Here is an 18,494-nt window from a genome sequence, read left to right as displayed (position 1 = left end):
TCGTATGTCACAAAGGCCTGTACAGATACAAGAGACTAATGTTTGGAATTAATTCCGCACTCGAGTTACACCAACGTGTTATTGAGCAGACAATACAAGACATACCAGGTTGTAAAAATATTGCCGACGATATAATTATCTATGCGGAAAACCAAGAAGAACATGATAAAACACTTCGTACATTGCTTACCCGACTCCTTGAAAAGAATCTAATCTTGAACCGAGGCAAATGCGAGTTCAACAAAACATAATTGAAATTCATGGGACATTTATTATCAAAGGATGGTGTCCAACCTGATTCAAACAAGATCGAAGCAGTGCGTAATTTCGAGATTCCAACGACACCAGCAAGTTAATTTTTGTGCTAAATATATTTCGCAACAATTGCAGAACCGCTTCGCAAGTTGACAAGAAAAGAGGTTGAATGGCACTGGACTGCTGAACAACAAACAGCATTTGAAACACTAAAACAATTACTCACAAGTGCCGAAGTCATGGCATCCTACAACCAAAATGCCGAAACAAGTATCATCGTGGATGCGTCTCCTTTTGGTATAGGAGCGATCTTAACACAAAAGCAAACCAATGGTGACTATAGGCCAGTGGCCTACGCAAGTCGAACATTAAGCTCCGTAGAAAGAAGGTATTCACAAACAGAGCGTGAGGCTCTAGGAGTTTACTGGGAATCCGTCGTTTCAATGTGTTTTTGTATGGAATGGAGTTTACCGTATTTACTGACCACAAACCTTTAGAACGAATTTTTACCGCAGCACATGAAGCGCCGCCACGCATTCCAAAATGGACTCTAAACCTACAAAATCACAGGTTCACAGCGAAATGCCGACCAGGATATTTAAATGCAGCTGATATATTGTCACGTTCGCCAATGAAAGGCAGTGTAGGAGATGATAGTAATGAAAAAGAACATTACGTTAATTATATTGCAGTCAGTGTATGTCCGAAAGCGATGACTTTGAAAGAAATTGAAAATGCATCCGCACGAGACAAAACAATGAATCAAATTCGAAATTGTATTGCGAAAAACAAGTGGTCTAAACAAGGACAGATGAAACCATTTTATCTTGTCCGCAAAGAACTAACAGTACAGAACTCTATAATCCTCAAAGGGGCAAAAATAGTGATCCCAAGTAATCAGCGAAAACACGTTCTTAGTCTTGCTCACGAATCGCATCAGGGAGTAGTTAAAACAAAGCAGTTACTACGTGAAAAAGTTGGTGGCCACATATTGACTCCGATGTAGAATCAATGATTGCCAGTTAGTATCAAATCCGCCTCGACCGCCAACTGTTACAATGTCAAAGAAAGAATCTGTTGTAGATTAAAAGCTGTCTCATTGTCTCATTGCCTGTTTGATGTCTAAATCTTACAGAATATTGAAATAAGTTCAGAGATGAGGAAATTGTTCATTTGAATATGTCTTAATATGACAACAGGCTGTTGTTTCATGAGATCTCTATGTTCTTAAATTTACGTACATTCATAACATGAAATTATTAAGTGCCTAATTTTCTTTTTGTATTTATTTTTGATGAGTTAGAAAAGCAAAGGAAGAAAATAAAAAATATTTATATGCAAAAGAAAAAAAATTATGTTCTAAATCCACTTGTTCAATCGAACATAAATTATTTATATGCAAACTATGCTAATTTTCTGCAATTTACAATCCAAATCCAAGCTACGACTAGATCTAAACCAATCTTTTCATCAGATAGAATTATATCACCACATTCGTATGTCACAAAGGCCTGTACAGATACAAGAGACTAATGTTTGGAATTAATTCCGCACCCGAGTTACACCAACGTGTTTTTGAGCAGACAATACAAGACATACCTGGTTGTAAAAATATTGCCGACGATATAATTATCTATGCGGAAAACCAAGAAGAACATGATAAAACACTTCGTACATTGCTTACCCGACTCCTTGAAAAGAATCTAATCTTGAACCGAGGCAAATGCGAGTTCAACAAAACATAATTGAAATTCATGGGACATTTATTATCAAAGGATGGTGTCCAACCTGATTCAAACAAGATCGAAGCAGTGCGTAATTTCGAGATTCCAACGACACCAGCAAGTTAATTTTTGTGCTAAATATATTTCGCAACAATTGCAGAACCGCTTCGCAAGTTGACAAGAAAAGAGGTTGAATGGCACTGGACTGCTGAACAACAAACAGCATTTGAAACACTAAAACAATTACTCACAAGTGCCGAAGTCATGGCATCCTACAACCAAAATGCCGAAACAAGTATCATCGTGGATGCGTCTCCTTTTGGTATAGGAGCGATCTTAACACAAAAGCAAACCAATGGTGACTATAGGCCAGTGGCCTACGCAAGTCGAACATTAAGCTCCATAGAAAGAAGGTATTCACAAACAGAGCGTGAGGCTCTAGGAGTTTACTGGGAATCCGTCGTTTCAATGTGTTTTTGTATGGAATGGAGTTTACCGTATTTACTGACCACAAACCTTTAGAACGAATTTTTACCGCAGCACATGAAGCGCCGCCACGCATTCAAAAATGGACTCTAAACCTACAAAATCACAGGTTCACAGCGAAATGCCGACCAGGATATTTAAATGCAGCTGATATATTGTCACGTTCGCCAATGAAAGGCAGTGTAGGAGATGATAGTAATGAAAAAGAACATTACGTTAATTATATTGCAGTCAGTGTATGTCCGAAAGCGATGACTTTGAAAGAAATTGAAAATGCATCCGCACGAGACAAAACAATGAATCAAATTCGAAATTGTATTGCGAAAAACAAGTGGTCTAAACAAGGACAGATGAAACCATTTTATCTTGTCCGCAAAGAACTAACAGTACAGAACTCTATAATCCTCAAAGGGGCAAAAATAGTGATCCCAAGTAATCAGCGAAAACACGTTCTTAGTCTTGCTCACGAATCGCATCAGGGAGTAGTTAAAACAAAGCAGTTACTACGTGAAAAAGTTGGTGGCCACATATTGACTCCGATGTAGAATCAATGATTGCCAGTTAGTATCAAATCCGCCTCGACCGCCAACTGTTACAATGTCAAAGAAAGAATCTGTTGTAGATTAAAAGCTGTCTCATTGTCTCATTGCCTGTTTGATGTCTAAATCTTACAGAATATTGAAATAAGTTCAGAGATGAGGAAATTGTTCATTTGAATATGTCTTAATATGACAACAGGCTGTTGTTTCATGAGATCTCTATGTTCTTAAATTTACGTACATTCATAACATGAAATTATTAAGTGCCTAATTTTCTTTTTGTATTTATTTTTGATGAGTTAGAAAAGCAAAGGAAGAAAATAAAAAATATTTATATGCAAAAGAAAAAAAATTATGTTCTAAATCCACTTGTTCAATCGAACATAAATTATTTATATGCAAACTATGCTAATTTTCTGCAATTTACAATCCAAATCCAAGCTACGACTAGATCTAAACCAATCTTTTCATCAGATAGAATTATATCACCACATTCGTATGTCACAAAGGCCTGTACAGATACAAGAGACTAATGTTTGGAATTAATTCCGCACCCGAGTTACACCAACGTGTTTTTGAGCAGACAATACAAGACATACCTGGTTGTAAAAATATTGCCGACGATATAATTATCTATGCGGAAAACCAAGAAGAACATGATAAAACACTTCGTACATTGCTTACCCGACTCCTTGAAAAGAATCTAATCTTGAACCGAGGCAAATGCGAGTTCAACAAAACATAATTGAAATTCATGGGACATTTATTATCAAAGGATGGTGTCCAACCTGATTCAAACAAGATCGAAGCAGTGCGTAATTTCGAGATTCCAACGACACCAGCAAGTTAATTTTTGTGCTAAATATATTTCGCAACAATTGCAGAACCGCTTCGCAAGTTGACAAGAAAAGAGGTTGAATGGCACTGGACTGCTGAACAACAAACAGCATTTGAAACACTAAAACAATTACTCACAAGTGCCGAAGTCATGGCATCCTACAACCAAAATGCCGAAACAAGTATCATCGTGGATGCGTCTCCTTTTGGTATAGGAGCGATCTTAACACAAAAGCAAACCAATGGTGACTATAGGCCAGTGGCCTACGCAAGTCGAACATTAAGCTCCATAGAAAGAAGGTATTCACAAACAGAGCGTGAGGCTCTAGGAGTTTACTGGGAATCCGTCGTTTCAATGTGTTTTTGTATGGAATGGAGTTTACCGTATTTACTGACCACAAACCTTTAGAACGAATTTTTACCGCAGCACATGAAGCGCCGCCACGCATTCCAAAATGGACTCTAAACCTACAAAATCACAGGTTCACAGCGAAATGCCGACCAGGATATTTAAATGCAGCTGATATATTGTCACGTTCGCCAATGAAAGGCAGTGTAGGAGATGATAGTAATGAAAAAGAACATTACGTTAATTATATTGCAGTCAGTGTATGTCCGAAAGCGATGACTTTGAAAGAAATTGAAAATGCATCCGCACGAGACAAAACAATGAATCAAATTCGAAATTGTATTGCGAAAAACAAGTGGTCTAAACAAGGACAGATGAAACCATTTTATCTTGTCCGCAAAGAACTAACAGTACAGAACTCTATAATCCTCAAAGGGGCAAAAATAGTGATCCCAAGTAATCAGCGAAAACACGTTCTTAGTCTTGCTCACGAATCGCATCAGGGAGTAGTTAAAACAAAGCAGTTACTACGTGAAAAAGTTGGTGGCCACATATTGACTCCGATGTAGAATCAATGATTGCCAGTTAGTATCAAATCCGCCTCGACCGCCAACTGTTACAATGTCAAAGAAATAATCTGTTGTAGATTAAAAGCTGTCTCATTGTCTCATTGCCTGTTTGATGTCTAAATCTTACAGAATATTGAAATAAGTTCAGAGATGAGGAAATTGTTCATTTGAATATGTCTTAATATGACAACAGGCTGTTGTTTCATGAGATCTCTATGTTCTTAAATTTACGTACATTCATAACATGAAATTATTAAGTGCCTAATTTTCTTTTTGTATTTATTTTTGATGAGTTAGAAAAGCAAAGGAAGAAAATAAAAAATATTTATATGCAAAAGAAAAAAAATTATGTTCTAAATCCACTTGTTCAATCGAACATAAATTATTTATATGCAAACTATGCTAATTTTCTGCAATCTACAATCCAAATCCAAGCTACGCTTCTATCACTTTTTAATAAAATAATAACACATTTCTGATTTTGTCAGGCACGGTGACCATGTCGATTTAATATTTTAATTACATATACAAAACATATTAAAAAAAAAGAATTACTGCCCAGAACGACATCACTGAAAAATCGGAATCTTTCCACAAAACGTCCAATAAAGGAAAAAATGTTACAGTCCTGCCCATTAAATACACTGGCATTACAGAATATTTAAAATATAAACAAATATTATGATCAATAAAAATGAAATTGACCTCTGATTACATAATTAATTAACACTGTAAATATGTCTACACTATGCAGGTACGTGGTCACCGCCCAACCTCGATAACTGAAAAAACGTGATCATCTCTTTTGTATACTACCCGCGAAACTCAAACCGGTGTATACCATTTCTAGCTGCCATAGTCGCTCCACCTGAACGAAAGCTATGTAAACTCTTTTTCGGAACATTCTTTGCTATGAAGAGCCTCTCTTATCACTTATCGTGTATATGATATGTTTTCATTCTTAGAGCGTAATACAAATCTGCTTGATTTTCTAAGAAATGCTGCTTCAACAACACTGAAATGACTACTCATATCTAATAGATGTTGCAAATATAAGCTAATGTATAACTCATTACAAGGTAGTATCGAAGTTATCTCTGAATAATTTCTTGTCCATTGCATAAATCTTTTAAAATACTCGATGTAATTTGACACTGTAGTTTTAGTTCTCGAATCTAATACTGTAGATGAAAGTTTTTGAAAGAGTATTTTCAACTGTGGATGAGAAATAATATGACTCTGCTTCCAGAAAACGGCAGCGACAAATTTCTGTAGCAAAGATAATTTAAGAAAAAATCGGTTTTTTTTGTTGTTTTTTTGTTTTTTGGGGTTTTTTTTGTTTTTGTTTGTTTGTTTGTTTGTTTGTTTTTGTTTTTGTTTTGTTTTGTTTTTTTGTTTTGTTTTGTTTTTTATTTATAATTGTAATCTATTTTAAATTTACTTTGTAAATTTCTAATGACTTCAGGTGATCCAGTGACCTTTACGACGCAGTCCAATGACTAAAAGTACTCCAAGTCCAGTGAACATAATAAATCTTATTTCCAGTGACCATCATAATACAAGTAACTACCACACGTCCAATGAAAGCATGTAATACCAGTAACATCGGTCCAGTGACAATCATAGGCCAAAATACCAACAGTCCAGTGACCATTACAACAGCTAAGTAAAAAACAACTGTCCAGTGATTATCCCCCTAACCTGTAAAATAAATGTTATGTTACATATTTGAAGCATTCAATCTCACTGCTAAAACAGTCCCTTATAGATTGTCTCTATTATGTCCAGTTACAAATATTCTATTCGTCTCGAAATACTCCAAACCATCTTCAACAAATGATTTATAAGTTAAACTTTTACAGTAACTAAAATCATACATACAAAGTAACAAAAGCAAATGAGCAACTCGGACTCCACTAAAAACTGGGAGCATGGACCAGGTGCACCGGTATAAATCACATTTTGCATTTTTCTTAGCTGTTCCATGATAACGCTAAGAACGACAACTCTCATATTAATTTCGTTATTGTAACGTCAACCTCTAGCGTGATATATTATATTAGCTAAGCTGAACAAGGAAATGAGAATCATCGGTGTTTATATGTAGTTTAAATATAAACCCAGAAATCAGAACCACAGGTTAATTAGTATTGTTATTTAGCTTAAACTAGAAAATGTGGAATCACTATCTGTAATATTTTATTTCAAACCAGAAAATGAGAACCACTAATGATGATACCTTGCTTAAAACCACAACAATAATAACCACCAGGGAAGACAAAAACCATGACTCAAGTGTGATGATATTGACAAAAACCATGACTCAAGTGTGATGATATTTATAAAAACCATGACTCAAGTGTGATGATATTGACAAAAACCATGACTCAAGTGTGATGATATTTATACAAACCATGACTTAAGTGTGATGATATTGACAAAAACCATGACTCAAGGGTCATGATATTTAACAGAAAATATGAGAACTACCAGTAGTAATAAAACCCAAACTCAGTTATGTTGCTATCAAGCATTTAACCAGAAAGTGGGAACTACCAAAATTTTAACATAAAACCAAACTTGGTGTAACGAACTTCATTATATTATTTTCATTTTTTGCATTTACTAATTTATTATTTTGCCCATAGTTTGAAATAGATGATGTAGTTCACAAATATCTTGGCATTTTTTTTTAAGGTAAGTAGTAACCGCTCAATGATTTTCCCGCCAAACAGGTGCGTATAAGCACGGGTGATTTATACAGGTAAAGCGGTTAGGCAGAGCACATTTAGATTTTGAAGTGACTGGACGTGTTGTGTCCAAGTTTGCAATTCACATATTTGGTGAGGTCTCAGAATTGTCAGTTCAGGACATAGAGTTTCACAGGAAAATATGTTGAATCTGCTCAGGTAAGCGTTTTATTTCTGTTTGTGACCGTGTAGATATTTTTGTCGTTGTATGGCGTGTCGGACAGGCCTTTAGTTTAAATTCTCACGTGGCGGGTCAGTTTATCGTTTAAATTCCATTTTTGAGTGAACATTTAATTATTTTGGGTTAATTTATTTGTTTCAGGGGTTTTTCCTTTCCAGCTTTCTGCTCCGTTTTGAAGGAAACAACGTAAATATTGTCAAATGCTATCGTCCTAGTTTTTGACACAGATCTACCTAAATACCGTATGTTAATGTCAGTTTTGTACGGTGAACAACGACCCATATTTCCGTAATTTAGCGGATGGTGTAATATTTATAGTCAGCGATAGTTGGCGTTAATTTAGTTGGGATGTTGCATTAATATATTCTACAGTTCCATTTGTTACACAGTGAAAATGGCTGAAATTAGTTTTCCGTCGGTGTATATGGTGACATGTTGAAATATTGTATCGAAAAGTATGTATTGGTCAATTTGAATGATAAATTGGGTTGATTTATATGAGAAATGAAAATTATAGTGTGCCATGAGAATCAGAAATGAATATATATTGAAATGGTGAAATTTAGTTTGAATTTATATTGAAAGTCTACAGAAATCGTTGCGTCCTAGATCTTGACCATCGATTATGGTGTACCGTAGAAGCTATGGTGAGAGATGATGATTGAATAATCTATTAGATTTTACTACACCAATTTTTAGTTTGTTTACTGTGTGTGAACTGTGACTTTTGTGTGCTTACATACTTTCATTTGCATGCCCATTTACTTACTTTCATTTGCATGCCCATTTACTTATGTTCATTTGCATGTTGTATATATATGTTTAGTTTTGTTTGATTTGTTCAGTTTATTTAGTTTTAGTAAAATATTATTTTTTGCTTTTGTCTCTATGAATGCTGGCCAACTGACAATCCAACTATCCTACGTCTTTACAATGGTGGCAGCGGTGGGATCGTCACAGGTCCAACAATTATAGGGTTTATTGATATTTTGATCAGAAGTGTTTTGTTTTTTGTTTGCCAATCAAACTGTGCGAAATATTATTGAGTTTTTGTAGGATTTGTTGGCAAAATGACGTCAGAAAATTGACCGAAGTGGGTTACTGATTTGATTGAGAAGGGTGAGTCTGTATCTACTTGTTTAGAGATGTATAGGGAAATGCAGAATGCACAAAGGGCAGAGAGAGCAGCTGAGAGAGAAATGAGGAAAGTAGAGATGGAAAAAAGTGTAAGACTTGGAGAATTAGAAGTTAGAGAAAAGGAGTTAGCACAGGGAGGTATCAGTAGTAGGATACAAAAATCAGGGAACATCAAATCTAAATTGCCAAAACTTCAAGGAGGTCAAGATCCGGGTGTATTTTGAGATCATTGGAAAAACTTGTTACATTGCATAAAATTCCTCAAAGTGAATGGCCACTTAGACTCGTTCCTCTTTTGTATGGTAAAGCTCTTGAGGCATATTCTAGGCTAAGTGAGGAGGATAGTAAACGGTATGACAAGATAAAAACTGCTATTTTAGTCAGGTATGAGTTAACCTCTGAGGCTTATCGAGGGAAGTTCAGGAATTCTGTTCAGTTGCCAGGAGAGTCTTTCAAGGAGTTTGCTGTTCGACTATCCTACGTCTTTACACTTGGGTGTATTGATAATTAACATTAAACAGAAGATGACTTCAGTGATTATCTATGGTCAGCTACAGAAGGAAGATATGGTTTTAATCCATCTTTACAGTTTTAAAATATATTCATTTTTGGTTGGTCTAATCGTATATACTAAGTCTAATTTCATTCATGGCTGCTATTTGTTTAAATACAACATGATATAATAATATCTTATTACAAAAACGTTATACATCGTTGTTTCTTAAAAAGGTTGTACACCTAGAAACAAATATATAGTTCTTGGTAGAAATTCCTCATAATTTGTAAATCATCTTCCAAATATACAGGAAAACTATTGACCACTTTACGACAAACGTGATGACTTTTCATTCAGAATTTTCAACTTTCCTTTCATCTGTGATGTGGCAACATCCCTTTAGCACCTGCGTATAGATTTTTATATCAGAACTCATACGTTATGCCAGAGCTTGTCGAGTTGCTCATTTACTTTTGTTACTTTGTATATGTATTATTTTACTTACTAAAGTTACTTTATGTACTTAGTTTTCCATGTCTGGTCTTTGTCCCTGGATTACATTCTTTTGATTCCCCCTAGAATCATGTCCTCTTGATTACTCTTAATTATCAAAAGAAATATAACTTACGATGCTAATACTTTACATATTTATTAATTGAAATAATTAAATCAATAGCCAATTTCTTGTTTTCTGTGCAATGGTCATTTAGCATGCTCAATGTACAAATATCCACAATTAACACGAAATAGTCTTATAGACACCATATCAGTCGAACTATAGATTTGTAAATAAATTTCAAGTGAGAGGAAACTTGGTAATTACAATGTGATATGTTGAACACATCAGTTTTCATGGTTCATGATGACGACCATAAAACTATAAGACTTCAATCTTGTAGCAACATAACCCGTTCCAGAAACCTAATTGTAAGAAGTCTAGCGCGATATACAAAACGTCTGCGTAGATATGGCAGGCTCTGGCATAACGTATGAGTTGTAATATGAAGACTTCATACGCAGGTGCTAAAGGGATGTTGCCACAGATGAAAGGAAAATTGACAATACGGAAAGAAATGTCATCGCGTTTGTCGTATAGTTTGGTTATTTGTTTTCCTTTAGTATCGATCTCTTAGTGTTTGTCAAGATATGTCAAGTATATAATGTTTGTAGTATCCTTTATCTCAAATGTTTTAGGGTAGATGCGATGTATAAAATCATCGAAACTAGGATTGTTTAACGATAATACATTATTTATATAGCAGAAATTGAGATTAAAGGATCTAGCAAAACGATTGTCCTTCTTCTGGATCAGGTCAGCTAGGAAGTCAGCCTCATAAGAATGAAGGAATAGGTCAGCAAGTAGAGGAGCACAATTTGTTCCCATTGAAATGACAAACCGTTTGTTGTAAAACGCGACCACCACACTGGAATAAAAAGTTCTAGCATTTTGAAAACTTCCTGGAAAAATTTGGAGGATATTTTTTTTCACAATGTATGAGGAATTTCTACCATGTATCTAGTTGTACCGACGTTTCTGTAGTAACAACGGTGTATAATATTATTGAGTCGGGATTTTAAGTGATTATGGGAAATAGAAGAAGTATAAAGAATTGAAAAATCATCGATTTTAATGCTATTGAATTCTGATAATAATCTTGAATTAAGGGTTTTTAGAAGATATTTCGATTTTTACAGAATCCACATTCGAATTAATATCACTACGGGAAAAAGAACTCTTGAGATAGGACTTGGGGCCCTCTTTGACATCTACATGGACGGTAGATTACAGTCATCGTTATATTTTTACCTACATAGATTATTATTGTTTTAAACTCCTTTCAGCGTGTCTTTTTTTAAAGAGATAATTTAAGGGAATTACCATTTGGTTTCTATTCGGGAAGAAGGCGGGGGGGGGGGCTACGATCAACTTTGAAATAAAAAGGTCAGATTGAAATTTTCATGAATAAAAAAAAAGCAATGTCGACAGTCCAAGAGGTAAGAATACAGGATCTTTATTTCCCGAAATAAATAGGCAGGATAGAACCACAGCCACCAAAAATAACTCTATTTTTTCCGTCAAAAGAAACGATGCACTGTTAGTTAAATATTCTATTTATTAATAATCTGAACGTGGAACACATGGTCAACCTCCATTGGATTTTTACCATATTAACAAGTCATCACGTCATTTTCTCTGAAAAAATAAGAGATATTAGCAAGCACCGCGAAGCGGAGTGAGATCTACGGTTATTACGTGTATTTTCTAAATTTCCCGTAAGGTTCCCCAATATACAAACGAAAAAAAACCACGTCCCGGAAGTAACAAAAGGTGACTGTCCTTACGGAGAAAATTCATTATTTCCTTCAATCAAATAAATATAAAAAATATAGGTTACTTTTCAGTAAAAATAAATAAATCATTTCTGATAGTTTTGAGGTCTTTTACTTTTTTTTACTTATTTAAAGAAGTGAATCTGATGTTGTAAAAAAAACTTCGGGAAACACGTGGATGTTATTATTTTAACGAATCTCGCACAGACAGTACACGTGTGGTAAAGCTCTCTGTGCTCCTTGATTTAGGCAATGCCTACTCCATATTAAGTAGCGTAAATATGTGTAGACATGATATACGATTTATCTGTAGAACAAAATTTACCTACATAGAATATTATGGTTGAATACTCCTTTCACCATGTTTTTTTATGCAATCGTAGTTTCTTGTTTGTTGAAAGGGGCTACCATTTGCTTTTTATTGGAGAGGAGGATTGGGCTAGGATCAAATTTGATTTAAAAACATCGGACTGAAATTTTCAAGAATTAAAAAAAGCAAAATTGACAGTCCATGAGTTAAAAAGACAGGACCTTTATTTGCTCGAAATTAAAAAGCAGGATAGCATATCTGACACCCCCTTTCAAAATCAAACGGTTACTCCTTAATCTGTATAATCATGAATAAGAGTGTCAAAGTCAGGAAACGTGAAACTTGTTTGATTTTGTCTTCGGTCGACAATATATAAGCGCTTACATTTAGTTACATGAACAAAAATGTATGTTGTGAGTTACTGGTTACTGAACTTGTTGATTGCCTTGTTATTTTTGTAACAGAATTAATGCATTTGTAATTTTCATTTTGTTAGGGGCTGGTTATTAGATATCTTCCTATAAATTTTAGTATTCATGAATATACAAGAAATTATCAAGCACTACAATGAAACATGACTAAACAGGTCCTCAAATTTCTGAAAACCTGAATAAATCAGACATTTTTCTTAAGTTCCCTTTATATCAGTTTGATCCTTCAGTTGGATAATTCTAGCATTATATTTGTCTAAACCAAGTTCTGAAGACCAAAAATGGTAACCTTTCAGTTTAGCTACTTTTCACTTTTAAAATACGAAAATTTACCCGTTTCATCAAAATTGATTATCATTCTTTAATAACTTATTCATGTACAAAATGTATCTAAAACCTACCTTGGTTCCTCTTTCACACGTTTCTCTACACTGTCTTATTGTAATAAAATTATTGGCGTTTCCATCACAGCCCCCGTAATAAAACAGTTTACATTGTCCGATATTACGGTCGAAGTAAAACCGGGGAAGACTTGCTCGGCAAGGCCCGACCTTCATTGGGAGGTTGCACACATCTAAAGAAGAATTGATTGACAAGTAGCTTTATATACAATTGATAAATACTTTTTGTACATTGTTTTGCTCCAAAACTTCAGGTACATATACAATACCCTTTTATTGTTTTATCCTGCCATGAAAAAGCGATACATTTTTTCTTAGATAGATGGCTAGAATTTTTGGTTTAATTATAATCCTTGTAGTGTCCCATGAATCGATTTTGAATTGTTTTCCACCGATAGCAGAGGAAAACCCTGGCATTATATACAATATAAGTTAATTTATTAATTTAAGGTGTTGCTTTTAACGTACAATCAAAAATACAATCTCTTGCGCTAAGGGTAATATACTGGCGGAGTGATACATGAATCAGGAAGCGGTTATAGGTTTGCGGAGGAAATTGGCAAAAAGTACATAAACACAAATATTGCACAGCTGTTATATGTATATCATTACAACAATAAATTGAATTGCTTAAATGGATATTATTTATCAGTAATTATAAATATGAACTATAACCACAATCCAAACATTTTAATTTCAAAAAAAATATATCGAGATTATAAGTATCTTCCATTCTCTGAAGATTGGATCTGTAACTTTCTACTTTCTTAAGATTCAGTTGGGGGATACTTTCATCGTTGTGTATTATTGAGATTTGAAACTGCCCCTAACCAGGTCCTCCACAATTATATATATATGGCAGTGTTGCTATAGATATCACAGCGGTACGAGTTTGCTTTCGGCGGAGGGAACGACAAGAATTTGCTTCTCAAATTTGACAGTTCTAACATCGTTGGGAATTTTTCATACCCTTTTATGCTTACGTTATCTTCCCTGCATCAATTTGATATTCTATCATACATAACAACACCTAGATGACCTGTCCCGTACTACTATACCTCATGTACTAAGTTACAAATCTAGATTTATCCTATGAGAAGGTATAACCCGGCCAGCGAAACTATATTTATATATAGCCTAGCTGCCGAGTGGTCTAGTGCGCTTAACTTTGTGCAGGCGGTGTTGCAATAGCTGTAACAGCGGTTCGAGTACGGCGGAGGGAACGACAAAAAATTGTTCTTAAGTTTGACAGTTCTAACATAATTAGGAATTGTTCAGGCTGTTCTAAGCTTACGTTACGTTACCTGTATCAATTTGATCCTATGTATGTATGTATAATTATATACATATTTCATATGGTGTAAAATTCTTTTTTCAATGGTTATTGAAACGATATCCAATATACCTGAAACTTTGTTTCCATTTTTAAGTATGTTGACGCTATATTACTTGTTGTATATACATACTGTTAAATATAGATCTAGATATTAGTCAGTCCGATTTCAATTTCTATTTTGTCTATTTTGTTTAGTTTGTCTATCCCGGACTTGGTTTTTTATGAGCAACTCGGTTGGTGTTTCTAGAAAAGCAGTGCACCTGGTCCATGCTCCCAGTTTTTAGTGGAGTCCGAGTTGCTCATTTGCTTTCGTTACTTTGTATGTAAGATTTTAGTTACTTTATATTCTTTGTTGTGTATGTATGTTTTCCATGTCGGGTCTTTGTCCCTGTTTTGCACTTGGTTCCCTTGATTACTCTTTAATTATTTGATAAAATAAATCATATATTTGATACATGTACATTATATAAGGATAAGTGTATAGATTATGTCGATCGTCACAAGGACGAGTACTGTTACAAACTAGACATATGAGGCAAAAGACTGAATTAAAAAACACGATGTGTCATTCATTGCCTGATCTTTACACAGAATGGTTCTGAAATATCGACGATTTGATTCAGACATGCCCAAACATGTTTAATATGAATCATCATGTTTCAAACAAAGGCATAAAGATATCTTAAGGCTTTGCCAATCTGGGAGTCTTTAAAATTATATAACTAAAGTGTAAGTGCATCGTACACAATAGCATGATACAACATCATGTTTATTAATAAGCTTGTTAACACCTTTTACCTTAAGTGTCAGTCTCTGTAAGAATCAGGAAGTGGGCGAAAGATGGTATGAAAAATCCTATCATTTTGAAAGTTTAAATTGACTATTTGCGCTTACAGAATCAAGGAAAATGACGAGATTTTCCATATCCTTATAGTATTGAAATCCACTTGAAATGAACATTTCAAGAGCAGATAACTCTGTGAAAATCTTTAGTTTTTTTTTTTTTTTTTTTTTTTTGGGGGGGGGGGTTTATTTACATTCTATTGACAAACTGAGCAAGTGGTGAAGAAACAAAAATAATCTTGTAAACTATAAAAAGAATCCTTATTGTCAGATCGTTAGGTTTTTTGACATGCATGTTTCTGATTTTTCCCATTTTGCCTGGTTCTTACAAACATTTACACTTAAGTAAATGTATAATTACTTTTTTGAAATAGACATCGACTCCAACAGGAAGGCTTTTACCCACAGAAATCTTCTTATTGGAACTTTTATAGTATAATAATAATTTTTTATAATAATATAATAATAATATTGTCAATCGTTACATTAAACAGTGTCTATCTATAAAGGCTATAACTATATAACTTTCAAGTAAATATGAACATTACGTATCACCCAGTCCATTGTGTCGGCACAACTTTACACAAACGTCACTCACCATAGTTATATGCAGCTGAAAGTATAAAAAAGTGTCAAAAACATTGAAATAAGAATTGATCATCAATTTTACAGACACTAAAAGGTGAAACATTCTATGTCAGACATATAAAACATCATATAACTAATTACTATGATGCAAATGTAATATATGTGTAACAGTTTCAACAAACGAATCATGAACCCAAAAACCCTGAACATATCTACTGTTTGACAGTTGTAATCTTCCCAATTAATAATTATAACATTGCCAAATTCCTTTTACATTATTTTTGAAATCTTTTTAAGCCTCCCTCAATCTTGTCGTTATTATATCTTAAAATAATGAATAAATCAATACCACATTATTTAAAAGGTTTGAAAACTTCCTGAAAATGCCAGAAATGGGAAATTTGAAAGCCATTTTGGTTGTACTTCCGTCTTGATTCGAATTAGCAAGTTCTAACATCGTTGGGAAGTTTTCATACCCAAATGTGTTAATGATAGAAAAAAACATGAGCTGGTGGGGTATTCTGGTGGAAAGAGTGGTTCACGATCCGAGATATATTTATATTTGATACTCATTTTATGTGACAATCATCATTAATTCAATAACAACATCACCTAGATAAACTGTCATGCATGCACTACCATACATTGTGGGCTAAGTTACAACCATAGATTAAAAGTGTTGGAGGTATCATCCAACCAGTGCAAGCTGTATTTTGTATAGTCTAGCTGTCACGTGGTCTAGTGACATTTGTGAAGGAGGCATGTCCATAAATCTCACAGTGGCAATAGAAAAAATCGACCAAAGGTTTGATAGTTCGTAAGTTTTCAGACCCTTACACTACTAGACAAAATAATTACTGACATAACCATCGACAGTCGTATTTTTACTATTAAAATCACAAAATGTGACAATCAACTCATTATCTGTCTTTGAGAAATGTATTTTGTCTACCACAACGGTACAAAGGGGTTTCATCAGTCATTTTCTTATAAATCTTAACAAAATGAAATATAGACATTTGGCCATGCCAACATTTGAGTTTGTCAAAAATGTATACGTCAACACCTTTCGTGTTGAGATAGAAAAAATGTGTCCACTTCAACGCAAAAAAAACTTTGTAGTACACATATTTTGTCCTACTCAACACTAGATTTCCTTTGATGTTTTAAGACAACGTACTGTTTTGTATTCAGTTAGAGAAATTGTGTTTTGATGGACAAACTATGACTTAATAGAACAAAATGAGCCTTTCATCAGTTATATTTTGACTGTGTATAGTCAATAGAGTCATTATTTTAACCAGCATTGTTACGTGTGTGTGTGTGTGTGTGTGTGTGTGTGTGTGTGTGTGTGTGTGTGTCTTAATTTCCTGCAAAGATATGAATATTGGACCATTCATCTTTTCATTAAGTGGAAAAAAATCGACAGCTTCATAATATCAGTTCGTTTTCAACAAACGACATCCATGCCTAGATTAAAGCGCCGTTAAATAATACAAAAAATAATGTTATATCATCTTACCGTTTCAACTATGAATAAGACACAAAATAGAAAAGCAAACCTTATGTCCATCTTGCTTAATCGTATAAATGACTTGTAGCCGTCTTGCTTTTATTTACGTGTACATGTTGAAGGGCAAAATGCCAACACCTGTCGCTGGATATAAAATATTTTGTCTGAAAACATTTATTCAAAGTGGTTAATTAAAATGTATAGATTTTGCATATTATTTCGACAAAAATTAGCATTCGAATGAAGACGAAAAAAGCATCACATATAAATGTAGATATATTTCCAATAATATTACTATATATAGAAAGATATCGAATATGAGGAAAAATCGAAAATGTATTTTCAGTAATTTAATCGTTCGCTATATTGTCATTTTTCGAGTATAATGGCATAAAAATTTATTGATGATATTTGAAGCTACATAAAGATCTTACAAAATTGTATAAAAACCAGTATATCGTAATCTGGAAGTTGTTTTGTACCAATAATCTTCAATACGCCTGTTGCATCTTAAAAATATTTTGAACAAAAAATTCGATTACGCTTACATTGCAAAAAAACACATGTAGACCCATCAAAACCATGGAGGGTGTTGTGTTAACTTTCTTTATAATTCAATATAAAACTTACTACAAAAATATGTCAACTGTTAAATTTGTGATTGGGTTACACAAGCGTTAATCGTACATTCTTGAAATTATTTTACAAACGGGTTGTACACATACAACCTTAGGAAAAACAAATCTAATGTAGACTTCACTGAAAAAATTGGAATTGCCCTTCATCCTAATCAGTTAAAGGGGACATAAAGGTATATGAATAAATGCTACATCAGAGACCACAGCGTTAATAATTTCAAATCAAACGTGCGTCCTCTGCATTGCATTATTTATCAAGCCGTTAAAGGAGGATACTCCCCTTACAGTGATCCGCTACAAATGAATGTAGTATTATCTTCATGTTGAAATTCTAAAGGCTTTAAATATAAACTAGAATGCATCTTATAATGGTTATCTATGCGTTGATACAAAATGTATATATATGTATATTATATTTGTTATTTGAACATTTGGGGCAAAAATCCTACAAAATGATAACAATGATTTGTAAGTGGGATTCATAAACTTGAATATATATTCAAAGTTTCTATCGACCACAATTGAAGGTACACCAAGGGGGGATACTTAACTAACAAATACGGAATAATCCCTTGAAATATTCATGGTCATGTGAAATTATCCGAAGGAACGAAAAATCTTACCCAAAAGTCCAAAACGGTCAACAGATTGGTAACTAATTCATTTATCATTGACATTACTTCTCTATGACCCAAAGGCGTTGATGTATATCTTATAAAGAACAGTTACAGTTAATCGATGTTGTACAAAAAAAAACAGGTTTCCAGATTTCGAAAAAGA

The 18,494-nt window shown here is 34.0% G+C and overlaps 1 long non-coding RNA gene and 1 pseudogene across 1 annotated transcript; one reads left to right on the top strand and one right to left on the bottom strand.

Annotated features, from left to right (window-relative positions):
• Positions 1–8,760: 8,760 nt before the first annotated feature.
• On the top strand, positions 8,761–9,338 carry LOC148602080 (uncharacterized; annotated as a pseudogene).
• A 3,458-nt stretch (positions 9,339–12,796) lies between these two features.
• Positions 12,797–17,329, bottom strand: LOC148602079 (uncharacterized). The gene is made up of 3 exons (XR_015917025.1): positions 17,126–17,329; positions 15,574–15,588; positions 12,797–12,969 (listed from the first exon to the last, which is right to left on the bottom strand). It is a non-coding gene; the product is annotated as an uncharacterized LOC148602079 (long non-coding RNA).
• Positions 17,330–18,494: the final 1,165 nt, after the last annotated feature.

Source organism: Perna viridis, chromosome 12 (genome assembly GCF_037379345.1).
Source record: "Perna viridis isolate PV_CMFRI_1.1 ecotype Kerala chromosome 12, ASM3737934v1, whole genome shotgun sequence".
NCBI lineage: Eukaryota > Metazoa > Mollusca > Bivalvia > Mytilida > Mytilidae > Perna > Perna viridis.
This window is presented reverse-complemented; position numbering and strand designations above follow the sequence as displayed.